This window comes from Sturnira hondurensis, unplaced genomic scaffold, assembly GCF_014824575.4.
Source record: "Sturnira hondurensis isolate 20B ecotype Veracruz unplaced genomic scaffold, ASM1482457v3 Scaffold0006213, whole genome shotgun sequence".
Taxonomy (NCBI): Eukaryota; Metazoa; Chordata; class Mammalia; order Chiroptera; family Phyllostomidae; genus Sturnira; species Sturnira hondurensis.
The window spans coordinates 1499118-1523710 of NW_028078844.1; positions in this window are offsets into that span (position 1 = coordinate 1499118).

Sequence of the window (24593 nt, forward strand, 5' to 3'; positions counted from 1 at the left end):
ACCCAGCATTTGCAAACTTGATCCCACTCAGTCTTTGGCACACCCCTGTAGGAATAGATAATTATTATAATAATAGATAATAGATATATAACAATAAATAAGAGAGAATTATCTCCATTTAATAGGTGATCAGAGGTTAAATCATTTGTCCAAGGGGACACAACTACTAAATGTTGAAGCCAGGATTCAAACCCAAGCCTGTCTATCTGCAACGCCTAATATTTTCAATAATCCAACATGCCTTTCTGAAGGATATTAAATATAAAGTCCTTGCACTTGTGGATACAACCTCCATTGACAAGGCTCCTAGCCCCAGCAGTGGCCACACCTGGCTGGGTCTTTTGAGTTCCAAAAGCCAAGAGTTTCAGGTGTTAGAAAGGGCAAAGGTGTTGTGGCCTGGGCATTCAGTTGCTAGTAACCAGAATCACTGTTTGTTGAGGTTATGGCTGCTGTGTTTTCAATGATCCAGTACCCAATCAGTGACTAGAGTCAGTTTTCTGTAATACACAAAGTTCCTATTATTTGTTTCAGTACTGGTAAAATGTGTTAGATGCTCTACCAGACCTTACATAATTTATGTATGCTGATCACAAGCCAACTGTCAACAACAAAACGAACAAAGAATTTATTTCCACCTCTCCCTTTCAGCCAGGGCTTTGGCCCTATTTGAGATGTCAAGGGGGACCATGCTGAAACCCGAGATTTTCTTCTTATACAGCCTATCCTTTCTCAAGATTGGGCAGCAGAAGATGTCCCCAGAGGGTCTGAGCCTGGAACTGGAGGCCTGCCTACTCCTGATTTGTTCTGTGTGAAAAACAAAAACGCCAAATTCTACCTGACAGAGGAAATGGGATCCATGGGGAATCAGAGATCTGCTGAGAGTGACCTGCCTAAGGCTTGCTTTCATACTATATCTTGTCCCACAAGAAGCCTCTCCTAACAATCTCACCAAGGACATCAGTTCTTTCAAACACTTTTTAACATTATCGTCCTATGGGCTGCATAAGTCCAGAGAGTAGACTAGGGCCAATGAGAGGTAGTTAGGGGGCTGATTTTGATTCAGCATACAAGGGAGGATCCAAAAAAGTAGAACTACCTTCTGGAGGGCAGGCTCCTGGTAGTACAGGCTTCCCCCACAAGGTGAGCATTCTAGGAATCCATCTCTATCAGTGTACCAACTGGTGTTATGAGAGGCTGTGCTTGGCTTCAGTGAATTTTTTTTAAGAGTTTTCCAATGCATTTGCCCGTTTCATGATGAATGATTTAAGAGCACCCCTGACCATACTTCATTGAATGTTCAGCAGTTTTTGACCAAAAACAACATTACCCCTGTGCCTCACCCTCCCTAGTCACCCTATCTCACCCCAAGTGACATTTTTTTTAAAGATTTTATTTATTTATTTATCTTTAGAGGGGAAGGGGAGAGGGAGAGAAACATCAATGTATGGTTACCGTTTGTGCATCCCCTGCTGGTAGTTAGCCTGTAAGGAACCGGCCTGCAACCCAGGCGTGTGCCCTGACTGGGAATCGAACCGCGATCGTCTGGTTCGCAGGCCCGCGCTCAATCCAAGTGACATTTTTTGTTTCCCCAAATGAAAAAAGTCCTCAAAGAGAAATATGTTTCTGATGTGGAAGAGGTGAAACAAAAGATGGCAGAAGCACTAAAAGGGTTTAAAATCAATGAGTTCAAAAATTGTTTTGAGCAGTGGAAAAAATATCTTGAGAGGTGTATTGCATCAAATGAAGAGTACTTTGAAGGTAACTGAAGTTTAAACGTGTAAGAATAAATACACAATTTTTATAAATAAATTCAGCAATATTTGTTTGTTTTAAGATACAAAATTACTTTTGATTACAGGTGCTTTCTTTGCCTCCCCATTTTAGGTGACTGTTTTTGTTTGTTTCTGTGCTTTGTGATGCTCTGCTTTGCTAGCTGTCTTTGTAGGGTGAACTTTTATGCTAGGAGTTCTGTGGAACTCAGTGGTATGGCCTCTTTGGTCTCCTTGTCTGGATATTCTAGGGTTGTTCTTCTGTATGTGTGGGCTCTCTTGTTGTACTTGGGTTTTCCCTGTTGGCGGTTCTTTTGTTGGTGACTTCTCTCCTCCATCAGGTTTACTGGTGCTCATAACTCTCACCTTATCTTGTGAATTCAGGAATTTTTAGGGCTCTCCTTCATAACACCAAATTTTCCAAAAATTATTGTTGAGTGGGGAAGTAGTTGAATTGGGAGAGATTTGAGATTTAAGCCTGTTACTTCTAAGGTCAAAGTTACAATTCCATGATTTTAAATTTTTACCAGCCAGCTTCTAAGGCCTAAGGATACAAGACATGGAAAAGCTATGTGTTAGCGAAATCTTCAAGCCTGGAGGGCTGTAACTCAGTGGTTCTCTTGGTGCAGGATCCTGTGAAGTTCACCATGATTATGACTACCTGAAAAGAGAGTTGCAGAGGGTCAGACCCAAGTAGGCTTCAAAAGGGACAGCTTATGAGAGACGGAGCCAAATGTTAGAGGTCAATGAAGAAATGATTACCACTTTCTGATTTCTCTAAATCAGAAAGTAGTAGACAAGGCCATTCCACCTCTACTCACTAACAACGAAACATCTCTCTCACAGTAGAATCACAGATTATGAACCACAGGGCTGAAGAAGATGCAAAATCAAAGGGAAGTTAAATATAGGCAGGCAGCACGTTAGTAAAGTATGGAGCATGCTGGTCTAGTTTGACTCTCCTGGGCACTGGGTTCACAGACCTGCCAGCTCTGCTCCACCTTCAGGGAGCAAGCCCACTCAATACCATAAATTATGGCCACTTACTCCTCACTTTGTAGGCAGCTAGTCTGTCCCACTGAGTAGCTGCCTACAAAGGTGCACATAACCTGAAGAGGCTCTCCTCTCTGACTACATTTCCTAGGTGCTGTTGATTCAATGTAGGAAAGTATGTGACAATTTTGTAGAACATTTCAATTTCAATGCCAGCTTTCCCTGTCACTTGATATCTCTGCCTTCATTCTGATTTATCATTGATTTATCATTGATAAATGATAAATGATGTCAATGATTTATCATTGACACTATGGCATTTATTCTCTCTGAACTTCTGGAACAGGAGGGTGCTTTAAAAAAGGCATAGGGTTTGGGATCTGACAAACCTGGACTGAAATCTGTTGCTGCCACTTAACCAGCTGTACAACCATAGATTGAATTCTTAAACTCTCGGAAACTTAACCTCAGTTTGTTCATCTGTAAAATTGGAATCATAATAACTTCCTGGAAGAGATGAGAATTGGGATCAATGAGGATTCAAGGGAAAGGATTATATGAGATTCTCAGAGATCTTCACCTCTGCTTTTTTTCCTCTAAGACCCCTTACATTACATCATATCTTTTAAGAAGCAATATTCTCTGATGGTGTGACATTTTAAAAATAAAATATATTTTCAATGATGGCTATGTGAGGCATGTAAAATAAAGCATCTACTGCCAACTAAGTAAATAGAAAAGAACATGTACTCATTCCTGTTCTAATTTAATCTAAGTGCCTGAAGATCTTTGAAAGGTTAATATTGTTTTTATTCTGACCTCAGTGCAGCATTTCCATTGAATTTGTCTAAGTTCATCCTTTTGATGTTATACCAACATCTCCCTAATAGACTGAAAGCACTTTGTTGAGAACAGACATTACTGAGATATAATAACCCGAAAATACATGTATACCCTGTATTACTGGGGAATAGGATGTTTTGGGTTACTTGCTCTTCTGCCTAATAAAGAATTAGCACATTTACCTGAATTACCAATTTGCAAAAAGTAGAACTTATCAGAACACATGACCAGTACTGAATACAGTGTGATATTTGGTGATTTGGGAGGCTCCTTGCAGGGACTTTCAACTGCTGTGGAAGAGTGTCAGCAACTCTGGCAAAAAAGAATGAGCAGAGCTGTCTTCTTTTGCTCTGGAAAAAATTTTAAAACATTTTTGATTTTGATGTTACTTACTTGTTTCTTCCTTGTGAAGATTTAGAGAAAACATTTGCCCTAGGCTTTCTTCTATTGAAAAATTTAAATGTATTTACATATAATGTTCCATTTAGACAATTCAGTGAAATGCTGCCTTGATATCCAGATATAGGCTTTTTTTTAGGAATAACTTTTGTATTCATTGCAAAAAAAATTATAAAATATAACCAACAGAATTTTTTTAAAAACACAGTATATGTAATTTACCATTTGGAGATGACCACTGTTTAATACTTTGAAAGTGTTTTTTTTTTCTAGGCATAAATACATACTTTAAAAAGTAGGTTGACACTACATAAACTGCAGTGGTATATACTCTTGCCTTCTAAACAATATGTCATGATCATCTTTCTGTGTTAATATTCTTCCCCCAAAAATGTTTTAATGACCACAAAAAATTTCATGTATCATAAACCATAGCTTATTCTGAAATCTAGCAACACTCCCATACATAACACTATTATTTTAAAAGAAGAAAAAAGAACATATTATGGCTAAGTCTTTGCTTACATCCAAGTTTATTTCTACTGAATTAATATTCTTGGGAGTGAAAATGAACGACCAAAGTCATTTTTTAAAAAAAAATAATATATTCTTAAACTGTTCTCCAAAGATTTAAGCCAAGTATACACTCTGCTGTTATATGTTTGTCTCAAGAAAATTGTGAAATTCTTGATATCATGGATTGTGTCTTTATAGCCAGCATTTTTATGTTTTTGGACATTAAGTCATGAAATATTTGTTGAAAAATTTAATGATTCCGTCCTTGTTTAAATGAATATGTAATATAAAGCAAGCTTGTATAATATCTTTGGGACTCAGTTTTCTATTTCATAGAATAAGAATTTTGTGTTATGTGCTCTCTCACATTCTATGACTTCACATCTCTTATAGAAAAGCAATGACCTAGATGCTCTGGGGAAGATTATTCATATAAACAATACATAATGATAGTGATGAGACTTGAAAGCATGTATCACTTGTAAGCCAATTATAATTGCATAGAAAGATACACAGATATGCTAACTACTCAGGGAGACTAAGGCTAGATGGCATGATGAGAGGGGGATTCCTAAAAGATGATGCTTAGCTAAATACAGATCACCTAGCTTCTATCTGAATAAAAAGCCCATTTCCTACTCAGGATTTTATGTTTTATTGATGTTTGAAAAACAGAAGGTAGAATTATCTTGATATTTAGTTTCTTCAGGCAATTTCACCACAATAAGCAAGATTATCCCCCTAGACTTTAGGAACATTTCAATCACTTTTAAGTTATGTAGGATAAAATTGTATTTGTTGACTTTCAGGATCTTAGATCATTTCATTGGCAGTGAATGGCTTAGCCCGCTCTCAGTTACCCGTGCAGCAATCATGCCTACCCTCTCTAACACTTCTTTTCCCAGGCCATCCTTGCTTCACAAAAATACTTGGCTCTCACTGTCATTCAGTTTCTTACTCTATTAATTTGTGGATATTTATTGAGAATATATAATATGCCTTCTAAGGTACTGGGGCAAAATGATGCAGTGTGGTACACATACAATGGCAGATATAAACACAAAGCCTCAGACACATGAGGGAGAAAGAACCAATCTCTGGGAGTCAGGGAAAGTCTCATAGAAAATGATTCTTGAAGATGATTCTTGAGATAATTCTTAAAGAATAAGCACAAGTTTGCCAGGTATATGAAACTGTGTGGGTGACAGAGTAGAGGAAAATGGGATTCAAGGGGCAATAAAGCACAGAAAGTCACATAAAGGGGACACAGAATGGAGGTTTATCACTCATTGGTAGTTTTCTTTTGTCTTCCCAAGCTATGCCTCTTTCCACTCCATCTCCATTCCCCCACAGAGGGTCATCCATTTATGTTGTCACAAATGGCAAGGATTTCTTCTTTTTATGGCTGAATAATTTATCATTGTATATATACACCACATTTTCTTTATCCATTCATCATAGGCAGTCAGGTTGCTTCTGTCTTCACTGTTGTAAATAATGCAGCAATAAATATGGTAATTCAGATATCTCTTAAAGATAGTAACTTCAGTTCTTTTGGATATATACCCAGAAGTAAAAATGCTGTATCATATGTTAGTTCTATCTTTAATTTCTTGAGAAATCATACTGTTTTCAATAGTGGCTGAATCAACTTACATTCCCACCAACAGTGTACAAGGGTTTGCTTTTCTTTATATCCTCACTAGCACTTATCTTTGTTTTTTATATAATAGCCATACTAACAGGTATGATGTGATAATCCTATTGCAGTTTTGATTTGTATTTTCATGATGATTAATAATGCTAAACATCTTTTCATGTACCTGTTGGCCATTTATAAGTCTCCTTTGGAAAATTTTTATTTCACTTCTTTGCTCATTTTTAACTGGGTTGCTTATTTTTGCTACTAAGGTATAGAAGTTCCTTATATATTTTGAATATTAACTTCTTATCAAATAATATATGATTTGCAAATATTTTTTCCATTCTGCTGGTCATCTTTTCATTCTGTTAATTTTTTTCCATACTGTGCAGAAGCTTATAAAATTTTATGTAATTCCACTTTTCTATTTTTTTTCTGTATGAGGCAGCCTTCATTTATTTTCCTTCTGTGTGGTGCTATTATTACTCAAAATTATTAAATAAAAAGAATCATTTTACCAAAGAGAACATGAGAAAAGAAGGTATTTGACCAAATTAAGCCATAGTTTCAAAAGGGGAGGGAGATGAAGAAAGAGAGTAAAGGTGTTTAATCTAGTCAAAGTCTGGGATTCTGAGGTAAAAATGGGAAGATTAATCCTCCCGTGCTCTTTTCTCCACATAACTAGCCATTCACCACCCTCATTGGCATTATTCTTTCATGTTAAGGACCCAAAGAATGAGTTGTATTATTCTTTTCTTTTTGTCATTTACTTAAAATATGTTTAAAGTGTACCACTGTTCTTTACTTATCAGCAAATTGGAGAACGTGAGCATAGTATAAAACTCCAGGGTAAGACTTGAAGTTGGAGGAAAGAACAAAGAAATTAGGCCATGGAAACATTCAGAGGAAACTGAGCCACACTGTTAATGCCCTTGGGTAGCTAACAAGGTCTGAGGTAAAGGGTCAAGGTGGCTGAGTGCCTTGAAAACATTGCCAAAGTTTGGAAGTCACATAACAACATATAAAACCCTAATTCTCAGCATTAAAAGGAATCTGAGTAGTCACAGAGGACAACATTCTTTATTTCAGCAGAAACACTGACTGGTCATTTGTGTGTGTCCCCTGCCTAAAGTCTCTTGCAGAATCCTAGAGGAAAAGGGAAAAAAGGGGAGGAAACCAAGCTGGAGAAAGTTTTGTTTTTCCTTGCAAATGCATTGAGGGGCTACTACCTGAGAGGGGAGATGAGCCAAGGAGAAACTTGAGTTAAAAAGGCATGTCCTAAAGCTGTGATGTTTAGCAAAGTGATTAGACAGTGGCATTAAACAAGCTCCTAGGCCATTTCCAACTGATTTCTTTTTTTTAGTATGACTTTACTTTTTTCACATTTTTTATTGTTGTTCAAGTACAGCTGTCTCCATTTTCTCCCACCACTCCCCCTGACCCCAGCCATCCCCACCTCTTCTGCTCAATCCTACCCCCTTTGGTTTTGTCCATGTGTCCTCTACACAGGTTCCTGAAAATTCTTCCCCCTCCCCCCCATTATCCCTTCCCATATCTTCAGAGCGCCAAGTGATTTCTATGGGCACTTGTGTTGCTCAGGAATGCCAGGTTTAAGGTGGAATAAAAAAAGAGACTTTTTCTTTTTCTCTATTTTTAATGCTGACACTATTACAAATGTTCACATTTCCCTGCTTTGCCCACCTTCATTCAGCCCACATCCCCTCTTCCCTCTGGCTATTGCCAACCACACTGCTGTCTATGTGTCTATGGCATATATGTTTCTTTGCTAATCTCTTTACCATCTTTTATCCAGTCTCTCCCTCCCCCCCCCCCACTGCTGACAGCTGTCAGCCTGTTCCACATGTCCATGTCTCTGTTTCTATTTTGTTCATCCAATTATTTTATTCATTAGAGTTCACATATAAGTTAGGTCTTATGCTATTTGTCTTTCTCTGACTGGCTTATTTCACTTAGCATAACAATCTCCAGGTCCATCCATGCTGTCATTAAAGGTAAAATTTCCTTCTTTTTCACTATCCTGCAGTATACCATTACATAAATGTACCACAGCTTTTTTAATTTAATTATTGTTTAAGTACAGTTTTCTGTCTTGTATTTCCAGCCCTGCCCACCCCCCAGGGCTCCCCACCTCCCTCCCATTTCCACCCCCTCCCTTAGTTATTGAACATGTGTCCTTTGCACTAGTTTTTGTGAATCCTTCCCCTTTGCCCCTGAAATTCTCTCCGCTCTCCCCTCTGGTCCCTGTCAGCCTGTTCTCTATTTCAGTGTCTTTTGTCATATTTTGCTTGTTTGTTTGTTTTGTTGTTTAAGTCCTGTTAAAGGTGAGATCATATGGTATTTGTCTTTCATTCACCGCCTGGCTTATTTCACTCAGCATAATGCTTTCCACTTCCATCCATGATGTTGCAAAGGGTAGTAGCTCCTTCTTTCTTTCTGCTGCATAGAATTCCATTGTGTAAATGTACCATAGTTTTTTGATCCATTCATTTACCAATAGGCATCTAGGTTGCTTCCAACTCTTGGCTATTGTAAATTGCGCTGCTATGAACATTGGGGTGCATAGGTTCTTTTGGACTGGTGTTTCAGGGTTCTTAGGATACAATCCTAGCAGTGAAATTGCTGGGTCAAAAGGCAAGTACAATTTTAGTTTTCTTAGAAAATTCCATACTGCTTTCCATAGTGGTTGTACCAGTCTGTACCAATCCCAAAAACAGTGAACTAGGGTCCCTTTTTCTCCACAACCTCTCCATCATTTGTTGTTCGTTGCTTTGTTTAGGATGGGCATTCTGACCAGTGTGGAGTGTTATCTCATTGTAGATTTAATTTGCATCTCTCTGATAGCTAGCGATATCGAGCATCTTTTCACGTGTCTCTGGATCCTCTGTATGCCCTCCTTGGAGAAGTGTCTGTTCAAGTCCCTTGCCCATTTTTTAATTGGGTTAGTTGTCTTCTTTGAGTGGAGTCGAGTGAGTTCTTTGTATATTTTGGAGATTAAACCCTTGTCTGAGGTATCATTGGCAAATATGTTTTCCTAAACAGTTGTTTCCCTTTTCATCTTAATACTGTTTTCCTTAGCCACACAGAAGCTTTTAATTTTGATGAGATCCCATTTGTTTATTCTTTCCTTTATGTCCCTTGCTCTAGGGGATGTATCAGTAACAATGTTGCTGCGTGAAATATCTGAGATTTTCTTGCCAATGTTCTCCTCTAGGACTTTAATGATGTCATGGCTTATATTTAAGTCTTTTATCCACCTTGAATTTATTTTGGTGTATGGTGTAAGTTGGTGCTCGAGTTTCATTTTTTTGTACGTAGCTGTCCAGTTCTCCCAACACCATTTGTTGAAGAGGCTATCTTTACTCCATTTTATGTTACTGCCCCCTTTGTCGAATATTAATTGACTGTAGAGAGTTGGGTTTATTTCTGGGTTCTCTGTTCTATTCCATTGGTCTATGTGCCTGTTTTTATGCTAGTACCATGCTGTTTTGATTACAGTGGCCTTGTAATACAGTTTGATATCAGGTATTGTGATCCCTCCTACTTTGTTCTTATTTCTCAAAATTGTGGTTGCTATTCGGGGTCTTCTATGGTTCCATATGGATTTTTAAAGTGTTTGTTCTATGTATGTGAAATATCCATTGGCACTTTAATAGGTATTGCATTGAATCTGTAAATTGCTTTGGGTAGTATGGACATTTTGATGATGTTAATTCTTCCAATCCATGAACACGTGTACCACAGCTTTTTAATCAACTCATCTACTGATGGACACTAGCTGTTCCCAGATATTGGCTATTGTAAATAATTCTGTGAAAGTACTTGTAGTAGATAGTTTATTAAATAACTGTTTGTTTTTTCTTCAGTATACCTTTTTCTTTGTTCAAAAGAATTTCTTTTTACCCTAAGGAACATAATGAAGAAAAATATTTGGCCAGTGTAAGTGGAAGGTACAACTATGAAGAATACATTAATGGTGTTTTCTAGAGTTAAATTGTCCTCCTGCTTCTTCAAGCAGACCTGTCCAAGTGAGGACTATGCTTTTTACCACAGAAACTTACACATAATTATTGTTTAGTTTGATGAGTTTATGAAATCCATTTTTGACTACCCAAAGTCATTGTCTATTACTTGCAAGTAATAGACAACTTGAAATACTATTTCAAGCATTACTTGAAAACTGAAAGTTTTCCAGCAAATGATATCTGATTAGTAAAAGTCAGGTATACTCCTTCTTTGATAGTCACCACTGCCTTCTTACATCTGCTTCTCCCAGCTGGTTGTTAGTTGACTTTTCTGCTCCCCCTCAATAAGTTTCCATCCCGGACTCTGGATATGTTCTTGCTTCTCATACCTGGGCTATCATATTACTTAATGGTGGAGTGGGCTCTGCTATCTTTAACATAATGGCTTTCAAGTTTGCCCTAAGCATCCAAATTTGGTTCGCAGATATGTGGAAAGTTTTTATGGCTCCAGCCTGAAATGGAAAACATTGTTTACTTCCATGTCCCACTGTCCAGACTCACGGCCACACCTTACTGCAAGAAAGCTAAGAAATGCAATCTAGCTGTGAGCTCAGTGAACAAAGGAAATGGATTTGCTGGACAGCTAGCTACATTGCTCCGTCCAGTTTTCAGATTAGCTGCCCCTTGAATTTTACTTTCTGACCCCCATCTTGATGTAATTCAGCAAAGCCTGTTAGTTAGAACAACTTGGGATAAATTAAGCCTAATTCTGGACTATAAGCTTCAATTCCTGGATTTATCTCTGTCACCTGCCACATGCAACATAAGAGAATCGTGCAAACATCTCAACCCTTGGAGCACAGCTCCAGAGAAATGGGTGGATCATTCCCTAAACATCAGAGGACTCAAACACATGAAAAGCTTCCGTGAGGAAGGAAAGCTCAGGGCCTGTGTTTTGGTTGTCAACCCATGTCCATGTGCTTTGTAATGCTAGGTTCCAGGGCAGTTCAAAATAAGATTGTCAGGAATTTCTATCAAGGAATTGTGAATAATTTATTTTAATCTGCCAGCAGTGAGAGGAGAAAAGCTCTACTCCTTAAATTTATTTAATCAACTAAAGTTACATGGATTTTTAACGAGATGGTCTTAATGTGAATTATTCAGCACCATTAGACAAATCTCTTCCTAAGTTACAATTCAGAATGATTCTTAAGAGTGAGATTTTGAAAAATGCATTCTTCATTTAAAGAATTCGCTTCTCCACAGTTGGACTGTAGGATTTCTCAGTAGTGCTATTGGTGGTATATTGGGCTAAGTATGCTTTGTTGTCAGGGAGGGAAAGGCATTGTAGAATGTGTAGCTGAACCCCAGACTTCTTTTCAGGAGGCCAGTAGTACCCCAGTCATGACAACAGTTAATGTCTCTAGACATTCCCAAGTTTTCTGCTGGGGAGAGAAAAATTGTCCCCAGCTGAAAACCACTGAGTTGAAGAGAGGTCCAGCTTGATCTTTATTAGAATAAGAAATTCCAAAAGTGTGTATTCTCCTAACCCATTGCAAGAGTAAGTACTTATTTATAGGCCCCAGAGCACTAATTGCCCCCATAACACAGATACCCATGAACTGATTTTTTAATTGGTTGATTAATCATTTGTTTAAATTTCAATAAATTTAAAGAACTAAAGGTGCAAAAGAGCTGATCATGAAAAAAAGGGAAGCACAGTGGGCAGCACAGCATAGGAAATAGAAGCTCATAAAAAGTAGGAATAAGAGAACTAGCCTGGTGTTGTACATGAAAACTGCACCATTTCACTTGATCTTTCTAACTACCTTTCTGAGTAATTGTAAACAATCAATAAATATTATGTTATAGTAATATCAACTACTAAAGATAATATCCCAATTTTTCAGGTAAGGAAAGTGAGTCTCAGAGTGCTTAATTTCTCCAAGGTTACAGAGACAGAAAATGATAGAGATGTAACTCAAACTCAGGTCTGCCTTAATTTCAAACCCTACTCTTTCTATTTTATTCTAGAGAGAGAAGAAAGGAGGGGGTGGGGGTGAGAGAGACATCAACATCCATTTGTTGTTCCACTTATTTATGCATTCATTTGTTGCTTCTTGTATATGTCCAACCAGTGATCAAACCTACAACCTTAGCATATAATTTACCATCTGGCATATCAGGACAATGCTCTAATCAACTGAACTACCCAACCAGGGCTCAAACCTGGGCTCTTTTTATGATACCTTTCAGCTGTGAATTCCTCTGTAGGCCCCACTACTTTCTCAGTGTGATAAAAAGTCATCTCAGAAAGGAGTTTATATGAGGATCAGCAATGCAGCTGCAAGAGAAAGCCCTGAGTGTGCCAGGGCCCATCAAAGACACTGCAAGCTTTCATTAAACCACTCAAGAATTCTCTCAAGAAGATACCTGGAGTCTAAGTTGCAAGGTGGACAGAAAGAAAGAAGAAAAAGAGCTATTGTTTCCAAAAGTATATGAAGACTATCACCAAATATCCTACAATTATTTCTACAAATATGAAAATAAAGAACCAATGCTTTACTCTTAAATAAACTCAAATGACTTCCAGGAAAAAATATTTTATCAGGGTTGGGCTTTTCAGGGCTTCTTTTTCCCCAATGGACCCAGCAATTTACCATTTAAATAAAGATCCCATCACCTACCCATCTTGGTTAACCAGAGTACAACCACACAGGTACTTCAAATACTTGGGAATTTGGAAATAGTCACTGACTGCCAACTTTAACAACAGCTCTTAGAACTGCTCTCACAGCCTTCAGACCTATTTCTGAGCAATGAGTGGCAAATAAGCATATCAAAAGATATAGTATATCATACATCATCAGAGAAGTGCAAATTAAAGTAAGAAGGTGAAACTACTACACACCTGTCAGAATGACCAAAGTCCAGAACACTGAAAACATGAAATAGTGGCAAGGATGTAGAGCGACAGAAAGTCTCATCCATTGCTGGTGGGAATGAAAAATGGTACAGCCACTTAGGAAGACAGTTTCTTACAAAATTAAACATACTCTTACCACATGACCCAGCAATCTCACTGCTTGGTATTTACCCAAAGGAGCTGAAAACATTCCTACACAAAAATCTTCACATTGGTGTTTATAGCAGCTTTACTCATGATTGCCAAAACTTGGAAGTGACTGAGAGGCACTGCAATAGGTGAATAGATAAGTAAACTGTGGTACACCCAGACAACGGAATATTATTCACTGCTTAAAAGAAATGAGCTATCAAGTAACAAAAAAACATAAAGAAAACTTAAAAGCATATTACTAAGTAAAAAAAGTCATTCGGGAAAGGCTGATACTTGTATTATCCAACTACAAAATATTCTGAAAAAAACCTAAAACTATGGAGATAATAAAAAAGATCAGTGGTTCCTAAAGGTTAGAGAAGAGCAACAAATGAATAGGCAGAACACAGATTTTTAGGGCAGTGAAAATGTCATGTATGATACTATAATGGTCATTATTAACTTACTGTGTTTTTAAGTTTTTCAAAACCCATAGAATGTACACCACTAAGAATGAACCCTAATATAAACTATGAATTTGAGTTAATTGTGATGTGTCAAAGTATGTTTATCAATAGGGATGAATATACTCTGGTGGGAGATATTGATAATGAAGGAGGCTTTTAGGCATGGGGTAGGCAATATATGTGAAATCTCTGTATCTTCTGCTCAATGCTGCTGTGAATCTAAAACTGCTTTATTAGATAGCTTATTCAAATATGTAGTGAGAACCACAGATAAATTGCAGTTTGAATCCAGTTATCCTTCAGTCATGAGGATAAGTGCTGTACAGGTCACATGATGAACAAAATGCAGTCCTGCCTTTTAAGCAGAAGTTTACCACCCATTTGGGTCGATGCAGTATGTTTATATGGAAAAGGTTTTGCAATATATTTTTAATGCTCTAATAGTTTGCATTGTTGCCCAACAAATATTCACTCACCTCTCCCTCCCACTCTGAGTAAAGTAGATTTCCCTGGCCAATCAATCATGAGCTTAGCCACATAACTCAATTTGGCCACGGAATATGGGTTAATGTGATTTGAACAGGTGCCTTAAAAGTGCTATGTGTTTGGCTTGCCTCTTTTGCATACAGTGGTCTGCCTTGAGAACATGACACAGGTAAACTCAGCCCTTTCAACCTGGCCACCAGAATTAACATATGTGACCACACATTGGTGCTTCCCTCCATCTCTTTCTCCCTCTTTTCCCCTCTCTCTAAAAATAAATAAAATCTTTTTAAAAAGGAAGCTCAGTGTAGCTCTAATGAAGAGATTCACAAGGTTCAGAAGATGGACATTTGAGTCAAGATATAAATCAATATAGGAGAGTGAATTAAACATTGGTCTGTAAATTTCCCCAACACTGGACTCTTTGAATCAGCTACTTGTTAGTGATAAAAAATGGGAAAAGGAGGAATCCTAGAACGAGATACCTTGAGGCTGGATTTTCCTTTGCTGTTTTCAGAACAGGAGCTGCTGTGTGAAAGATGATGTGCTCCCAAACTGAGAGAAATCATCTACAACAGGTCCTGGAGCTAAAATCTTAATCCCCTTTGTAATAAACTCCTTAATCCTATAGCAAAGGGAAGCAGTAAAGTTTAAGAGAGGACAGGGCCAGTTTACAGCAGAATTTCATTAGAGGCTCAAAAGGACCAAAGTCTGCAACTGCAAATAACAGTCTCAACCTGCCAGTCAGAGGCAGGTAAGAAAGGGCATTTTAAACGGAGTTCTTTCCTGGGGGAAATTGCTAAAGAAAAAAGAACAAGCCCAGATGGCCAGCGCTAAAGGGAATATGAGACAGGCCTAAAGGAAGTCAAGCAAAAGAAGATAAAATAAATTTCACATGCACTGTTTCTTATTGCCATTGCTCCTTTGTATAGTTGCTATGGGAACTGTGTTTCAGAAGCTCTCTAAGACCGTGTCTATCCAGTGCAAAGTGATCAAGCATTTGGGCTGAAATGACCAGTGAATTTAATCCAACTAGTTTAATTAATTTATTTCCAACTCATGCTCCCCCTCAACCCCCCAGCCAAATTCAATATTTGCTTAACTGAATTTAGTGGCATCTTGCAGAAATGAAACTGGTTTACTTATTGTATGTCCTTGTGTTCTAGAATATGACTCTCCCTACTAGGGCCCTATCCTGGGATTACAAGCAGCTCTGGAAGGGTGTGGAAAGTGGCTGTAAAAGGCAGGAAAGGACTAGTTGAATAATTCATACACTGATGTAAGAAATCTACTCATATTTACAAACTGAGGAGCAGGATAAAGCCATGCATAAGAGGCCAGTTAGCCAATCAGAAAAGAACCAAGAGAGAACAGTTGCCCAAGGCAAGGCAAAACTAAGAGATGGGGGTAACCAGCACCCAGAGGAGGCTTGGGCACTGGACTGGATCATCTTAGCCAAGCCAGAAACTGCTTATCAAGCTGCTGCATAGGCTGTTACCGAATGAGAACCAAGCCTAACATCCTCTGCTGTCAACTCTTATCCCAGCTCTGACTTGACTTTGGTTACACTTCTGGACATGTGATCTAGTCACAGATCCTCTTTCCATCAGATTCCTCTCTCCCTAACTCTGTGCCACTCCAGATACCCTCCACTATATGCCCTGTAACTTGGGCAGCTTCATGTGGCCAGTGCCTTATTTCCCTTATCAAATGGACCACCCCTGTAACCCATCCCCTAAGAGACAGGATCCTTCTTCATGAAAATGTGTGATAATTGGGAAGTTAGGGAAACCACCCTACCCAAAATTATTACATGCGAGTCCTTAATATTTCAATTGTGGAAAACATCTAAAAAATATGAGATTATCTGTCATAACAGATATTCCTAATGAGTCAGACAAATTGGAAAATTATTTCTACCTTTCAAAAAACTGTGCTTGCTCTCCTCTAGAGCAGCGATTTTTAACCTTTTTCATCTCACGACACACATAAATTAGTTACCAAAATTCTGCAGCACAAATATATTTTTTCCAATCTAACAAAATAGGTATAGTTTTGACTCATTCACAAGTGGGCTGTGGTCATTTTTTAATTTGACAGTCTAAGGAAAAAGAGGTAAGTGCCCTGACTAAATAGTCAGGTTTTGCATGTTTTAAAAATTCTTGCAGCAGACCAATTGAAAATCACTGCTCTAGAGACTAAAACATGGCACCTTGATCTAATAAAAATTTGTTTAATTATAAGTAATTGAAAATGCGATGATGAGAACTGATATGCCTCTAAAATTTATGAAATGCCCTTACATATATCATTTCCTTGATTTTCATCTTAACCTAGAAGGTGTATTTTATTTTATGACTGAGACTCAAAAACATTAAATTCCTAATCTGGGTTTTCTGAATCCAAACTTTATTCTCTTTTTGCTATGTTTTCATGGAATCTCTGACTCCCTAAATCTATATTTTTCCTATTGTTCCAGTGGGTGTTTTTGAAGGAATCATTTTTTTCCTCCATTTTCTACATAACTACCTGATAAACTATGAACTCAGAGTTGGCTTTTGCTTCTAAATAATATATTTAACAAATTTAATAAATTAACCACTATATTATTTAAAATCTTTCTCAGGCAGAGAAAGCAAATACTGTATGATCTCACTTATATGAAGAATAAAAAACAAAAGAACACACCAAACTCATAGAAACAGTGGTCAAAGAGTACAAACTATTAATATTTAGATGAATGTTCCAGGATGTGACTTCCAGCCAAGATGGAGGCATAGGTAGATACACTGGGCCTCCTCACACAACCAAAAGAAGGACAACAACAAATTTAAAAATAGAAAAATAACCATAACTGCCAGAAAATTGAACTGTATGGAAGTCCAACAACCAAAGAGAAAAAGAAAAAACATTCATCCTGACCTATGGGAAGGGCAAAGACGGGCAGCAAGGGGGAGAGAAATTTTCAGCAAGGCAGTGGCTGGAGGACCAGGTGATCCCACATTTGCATGCAGATAAACCGGGAGGAACAATTGGGGAATGAGACATACCATTCCAGATACACCAACCCAACATTCCAGTATGATGAAATACAGCCTCAAAACCTCTGACTGAAAAAAAAAAACTGTGAGGGTTGAGGTGGTGGAAGAAACTCCCAGTTTCACAGAAGAGTTCCTTGGCAAAACCCATAGGGTCCTGGAATGTACACAAAACCACCCACCTGGGAATCAGCACCAGAAGGGGCCAATTTGCTTGTGGGTAGTAGAAGAAGTGACAGAAAGCTGGCTGAGACCTGAGCAAGCTGCATTGTTCCCTCTTGGAACCCCTCCCCTACATACAGTGCCACAAAGCAGGGATGTTGGTTTCCCTTCTTTGGCAAATACCTAAGGCTCTGCCCCTTACTATGTAACAGGTGTGCCATGACAAAAAAAAAAAAAAGAAAGAAAGGCCCAAATGAAAGATCAGACCAAAGCTCCAGAAAAAATACAACTAAGCAGTGAAGAGATAGCCAACCTATCAGATGCACAGTTCAAACCACTGGTAATCAGGATGCTCACAGAATTGATTGAGTATGGTCACTAAATAGAGGAAAAATTGAAGGCTATGAAAAGTGAAGTAAAGGAAAATGTATTAAAAACCAAGAGTGAAGGGAAGGAAACCAAGACTCAGATCAATGGTTTGGACCAGAAGGAAGAAATGAATAGTCAGCCAGAACAGAATGAAAAAAACAAGAATTCAAAAAAAAAAATGAGGTAAGCCTTAGGAACCTCTGTAACAACTTGAAATGTCCCAATATCTGATTCATAGAGGTACCAGAAGAAGAGAGGAAGAGCAAGTAATTGAAAACTTATTTCAGAAATAATGGAGAACTTCCTCAATCTATCAAATGAAATAGATTTCCAGGAAGCCCAGGAAGCTCAGAGAGCCCCAAAGAAGTTAGACCCAAGGAAGCACACACCAAGGCACATCATAATTACATTACCCAAGATTGAAGATAAGGAGAAAATGTTAAAAGCAGCAAGAGAAAAGCAGAGAATTACCTACAAAGGAGTTCCCACAAGACTATCAGCTGATTTCTCCAAGGAGGAAAGAGAAATTTCTTTTTCTTTCTTCAAGAAGAAAGAAAAAGCTGGAAAGAAGTATGCCAAGTCATGAAAGGCAAGGACCTACTTCCAAGATTACTCTAGATTACTCCAAGATTACTCCTACTTCCAAGATTACTCCAGCAAAGCTTTCATTTAGAATGAAAGGGCAGACAAAGTTCTTCCCAGATAAGGTCAACTTAAAGGAGTTCATTATCACTAAGCCCTTATTAAATGAGATGCTAAAGGTACTTACCTAAGAAAAAAATATCAAAACTATGAACAGTAAAATGACAACAAACTCACAGCTATCAACAAGTGAACCTAAAAAAAAACTAAGCAAACAACTAGAACAGGGACAGATTAACAGAATGAGAGATCACATGGAGGGTTATCAGAGGGGAAGATGGAGGGGGAGAAAGGGGGAAAAGGTATAGGGAATAAGTAGCATAAATGATAGGTAGAAAATAGGGGGGGGGGTGTTGAGAATAGTATAGGAAATGTAGAAGCCAAAGGACTTATATGTATGATCCATGGACAAGAACTAAAGTAGGGGGTGGATGAAGGTGGGAGGGAGTGTTGGGAACCACTCTGCCTGGTTTCAGGAATTGTAACTACCCCCATGGCTAAGGATGAGTGAGCAACCTCCAAAATGCAAGCCACAGGAGACAAAGCTTGTCTCTGGTAGCGAATGCCACCTCAATTTCCTCCCCTTGCCGCCAAAGCCTGGTCGGTAGTCAGAGACGGGTAAGACTCCTCACAGTGAGGGGCAACTTAAGCCAGACACGATCACTTGGGGGGCCATCATGGAAGGACTTGGGGGGCTGCAACAAAGAGCAAGCAATGGACTCTTGCCCCCCAGCTATGTGACATAGCCCGAGTCCCCATGTCCTCAGAGAGAGTGCTTCCTGGCTCTAATCCACTTAAGCCTGAAAACATGATGAGGAGGGGTGCTTCCCTCTTGCCTTGCTAGAGGGAAATCTGTCATCAGAAATAATTCCTAAAAATCTTGTGAAAACTTTTTTGCTAAGAGTGTTTTCATTCCTATCTTAAGGGTCCAAGCAGGAAATGAGTGTCTCCCAAAGTTTCTGCAAACCCCCTTTCCTGACAGACACTGGCTCAGACTAAGCCCTCAGGTTTCTTTGAAATGTTATCTACTGTTTGATCCTTGCCACCTGACATTAATTGATGAGCTTTACCTGTATTCCTGTGTATTACAACCAAATAAGAGCCCCTGGAGGAAGGGGCTCCTGGCCTTTTTCCTCTGAGAAACTGGCCACCTCTCCTCCCCAAGCAGATCATGTCTTGGTAGTGTTTACTTTCATCTATGGCAGACAGGGGGACTTGAGGGCAAAGTTGCCCCAACAAGGGAGTATGCAGGGTGGAGGGGAATGAAGGAGAGAAAATTGGACAAGTGTAATAGTGTAATCAATAAAATACATCAAAAAAAGAAAGTCCTAGATGTAATATACTGCATGGTGACTATAGTTTATAATATTGTATTACAAATTTGAAATTTGCTAAGAGTAGATCTTAAAAGCTCTAACAGCACAAAAAAATTATAATTATATGAGGTGATAGATGTATTAACTAATCTTATAGTGGGAATTTCACAATGTATACATGTATCAAATCACCATTTTGTACACCTTAAACTTACACAATATTATATCTCAATTGTATCTCAATAAAGCTGGCCAAATTAGTTCTTTAGATATTGTGTCTATACAAATTTGTTTAAATTTTATATTAAACACACCAAATTTTCTGGGTTGATAAATATATAAATAAATAGTAAATATATAGATAAAATAATAAATAATAAACATATCTTCTGAAGTTTTCTTGTTAATAAAAGACTTCCCCCACACATCTTGCCTAGAAAATTACTTTAAAATTCTCTGTATCTCTAAAAGTACAAGACCAGACATCAGATTTGGGATCAGACATGCAGGGCACTGTAAATTCCCTGAAATCACTGATCACTAATGATGAGGCTCTGAAGTCATTATTGGAAATATAATTAGATATGGATTTAGGGCCTAATTACTTTGACCTATTGTCAAATTGCTATTTGGGGTGTGTTTGTACGTGTATATAAATATATGCATGTGTGTGTGTACATTCAGGAGCACTCATTGGAAGAATGGTAAGGAGGTGGGTGGTTTGGGCAATGAGGCATTTGAGAAAACATCAGCCTGTCTCTGTACTGGTTAGATATGTTAGAATGTTCTAAAGTTTTGTAAGTTTGCTTGCTTCTCTTTCACATTAACATAACCTATAATGATGGTGATTTTAAAAATTTAATTTGTCAGATGACTGATTCATGATTTGGTCTAATCACTGTGCTATTTTCACACTTAGATAATTAATAACAATAGAAAATGTTCTAGTTGAAAACTAATGTATGCCCAAGAAGAATGCATTTCTCTATGAATTTTTATAATGATTTTATTATGACTAGAATAGAACATAACCGAATACCTAATTGAATGATAAATTGCAACAGTGCCAATTGGCTGGATGTACTTTGTAAATGTACATACTCTTCCATAGCAGAGGGGGATATGCACTTTGTTGATGTGGGCAACACATCACTTCCCATGCCTCCTTCAGGACTGAGCACCAAAAAGCAGATTCAGGGGCTAGAAAGGGAGCAACTTTGTGATCCTACTTAGGATAGATTCCATGAGACCTAAGAGCTAGGATTTTAGACCCTTTTATTCTACCACTAGCAAGAAATACCTGTGGTTTTCTTCCGGAAAAATCCAGAAAAATAAAGTATTCCATGAAGAGTAATAGATAGTCCACACTGAATCAATTTTGACACTGGGGACGTTTAACACACTGAGTGGATTGAATTGGGTGGTCTAATAAGCTTGAAAATTAAAATGATAAGCTGTTGAGTATTGCGTTTGTGGGCACAGGTTTACTGTCAGTGAGAACAAGGATCTAGTCTCTTTTTAAGGTAAGCTTTAAAAATCAATTAATAGGGGATCAGGAAGATGGCGGTGGAGTAGGACAAAGGATTTCACTTCCCTCCACGCACCAGAGAAAGACCAGGCTGATCTGCAGAGGAGCACAGCAGATGCCCTACAGGGACCCAGCATACAAGAAGGCAAGACTCCAGGGAGTGTAGTGGACACTGAATGACCAGAGGTTAAGGAGAGGAGGTGACCGCAGATCAACCAGGTACGAGGGAGCAGCGCAGAGGCAGCAGCAGGCTTCCCAGGTCTCTGAGAGCCAAGGGCGGGTAACAACAACCCTGGGAGAGAACTAGTCACCAGCACCCTCCCTATCTGGCAGGGCACAGATTGGAAAACACCAGGAGAGATCAGTTTGCCTGTAGTGGCAGAGAGAAGAGTGGGCATTCGGAAGCAAACCAGAGAGCTCTGATAACCCATGGAGTCAGACTGTGGTTGCTGGCCTAGGTGAACTGAGAGTCGCCCATGTGTTACCTGTGGCGAGGGGCCTGAGCCAGCTCTCAAGCAGTCTTGGGGAGCGTTGGGCTACTAGCAGAGCCCCTGGAAGAGAACCAGTTGACAGATCCCTCCATACTCACCCGGCACAGACTGAGAAGCACCAGGAGTCAGGCCGTGGCTGTCAGCTTGGGGAACTGAGAGTTACCCGTGCGTTCCCTGTGGCCCGGGGCCTGAGCCGGCTCTCCCACACTCTTTGGGAGCCTCGGGCTGCTAGCAAGGCTGCTGGAAGAGAGCCAGCCATCAGCTCCCTCACTAATCAAACGGGCTCAGACTGAGAAGCACCGGGAGTGAGGCTGTGGCTGTTGGCTTGGGAAAACTGTGAGTTGCCCTGTGTGTTCAGCCACAGCACTAGGAAAGGTCTGTGCCCAAGCCTGAAAGACCAGGAAAGCCTGGCTGGGAGTGCGCGCCCTCACACCAGACCAGGACTGGGAATCCTGGGGAAAAAATCTGCTCTCAGTGGGACGCTGGAGAGAGGCGCCAGTCTGGATCTTGGGAGGGCACTGGCAAGACCAGTTGAGTTCACCGAAAAGGGAGAAAGGCCACACTAATAGTCCTTCAGGCTACTGCAGCTAGTGAGACCAGAAGAAAAGGTTTGACCATCTACAAACCACTAACAGGAGTAGGTGGAAGCGGAGACCACTAAGATACCTTCAGGAGACTGCACCACTGAATTTCACAGGCATCCTACCACAGAAGTTCACACCATAAACTCAGGAGACCAGAATAGATCAATTTAAGAAGCTGAGGCCAACAAGAAGAGCATCACAAACAATGACAAGACAAAGAAACAATCTCCAAATGAAAGAAAAGGAGGAAGTCTCAGAAAGAATGTTACATGAACTAGAAGCAAGTCAACTATCAGATATTGAATTCAAACCACTGGTTATCAGGAATTCAAAGAGCTCACAATGAGCTACCAGAAACTACAGGGGAGCTACAAGGAACTCTCTGCAAACTATACCAAATGAAAAAGGAAATAGAAACTATCAACAAGGGCAAAAAGGAAATGAAGAATACAATTTCTGAACTGGAAAACACAGTAGAAGGTATGAAGAATAGAATCGATATGGTGGAAGATCGCATAAGTGAGATCGAAGACAGATTAGAAAGAATCTCCCAGACGGACCAAGGAATGGAAAAGAGAATCCGAAAGAATGAGGAGAGTTTAAGAGAAATGCAAGACAATATGAAATGTAATAATATCAGAATAATAGGAATACTAGAAGGAGAAGAATAAGAACAAGGGATAGAAACCCGACTTGAAAGAGTAATAACGAAAAATTTTCCAAAGTTGAGGAGAGATAAAGTCACACGGATCCAGGAATCATAGAGAGTCCCAAGCAGGTGGAACCCAAAGAGGCCTACTGCAAGACACATCATCATTAAAATGGCAAAACTCCAAGACAAAGAGAGAATCCTAAATGTAGCAAGGGGGAAAAAGGAAGTACCATACAAGGGGATCCCAATAAGGTTGGCTACTAACTTCTCAATGAAAACATTCCAAGCAAGAAGAAAATGGCAGGAAATATTCCAAGTAATGAGAAACAGAGGCCTACAACCAAGGCTACTTTACCCAGCAAGGCTCTCAATCAAGATAGAAGGCCAAATAAAGGGCTTCCAAGACAAAAGAAGTCTAAAAGAATACGCTTCCACCAAACCAGCTCTACAAGAATTACTAAAAGGGCTGCTTTAAGGAAAGGAAGGAAAAGAGAGAGACGGAGAGGAACACAGGCACATAAATGGCAATGAATAAGTACCTTTCAATAATAACCTTAAATGTAAATGGATTAAATGCACCAATTAAGAGACATAGAATAGCTGATTGCATAAGAAAGCATGACCCACACATATGCTGCCTACAAGAGACCCATCTCAGGTAGGAAGACCATCACAGACTAAAAGTGAAAGGATGGAAACAAATTTTCCAAGCACATGGACAAGAAAAAAAAGCTGGGGTAGCAATTCTCATATCAGACAAAAAAGACTTCAAAAAAGGGGCCATAAAGAGAGACCCACAAGGTCACTTCATAATACTCAAGAAAAGAATCCACCAGGAAGACATTAAGATCACAAATATATATGCACCCAACATAGGAGCACCCAAATATATAAGGAAAACCCTAGAGGACCTCAAGAAAGATATTGACAGCAACACAATTATAGTGAGAGATTTTAACACCCCACTGTCTAAAATAGACAAATCTTCCAAACAAAATATCAACAAAGATATTGCAGCATTAAATGACACTCTAGATGAAATGGACCTAATTGATATATATAGAGAGAGCCCTCCATCCCAAAGAAGCTAAATACACATTCTTTTCAAATGCACATGGAACATTTTCAAAGATAGACCACATGATAGGACACAAAATGAGTCTCAACAATTTCAGGAAAATAGAAATCATACCAAGCATTTTCTCTGATCACAAAGGACTGAAATTGGAAACCAAACCCACAGGAAAAACCCCAAACACTCAAAAGCATGGAGACTGAATGGTATGCTATTAAATAACGAATGGGTTAAGATTGAAATTAGGCAAGAAATCAAAGTTTCTGGAAACAAATGAAAATGAACTCACAACAACCCAAAACTTATGGGGCATGGCCAAGGCAGTCCTCAGAGGGAAGTTCATAGCAATCCAGGCTTACCTAAAGAAGATAGAAACATTTCAAACAAACAACCTAAGCTGATGACTGCAAGAACTCGAAGAAACCCAACAAAGACAGCCCAGAGCAAGTAGAAGGAAGGAAAAAACCAAGATCACAGCACAATTAAATGACACAGAGACTAAAAGCACAATTCTAAGGATCAATGAATCCAAGAGTTAGTTTTTGAAAAGATAAACAAAATAGACAAACCTTTAAGCAGGCTC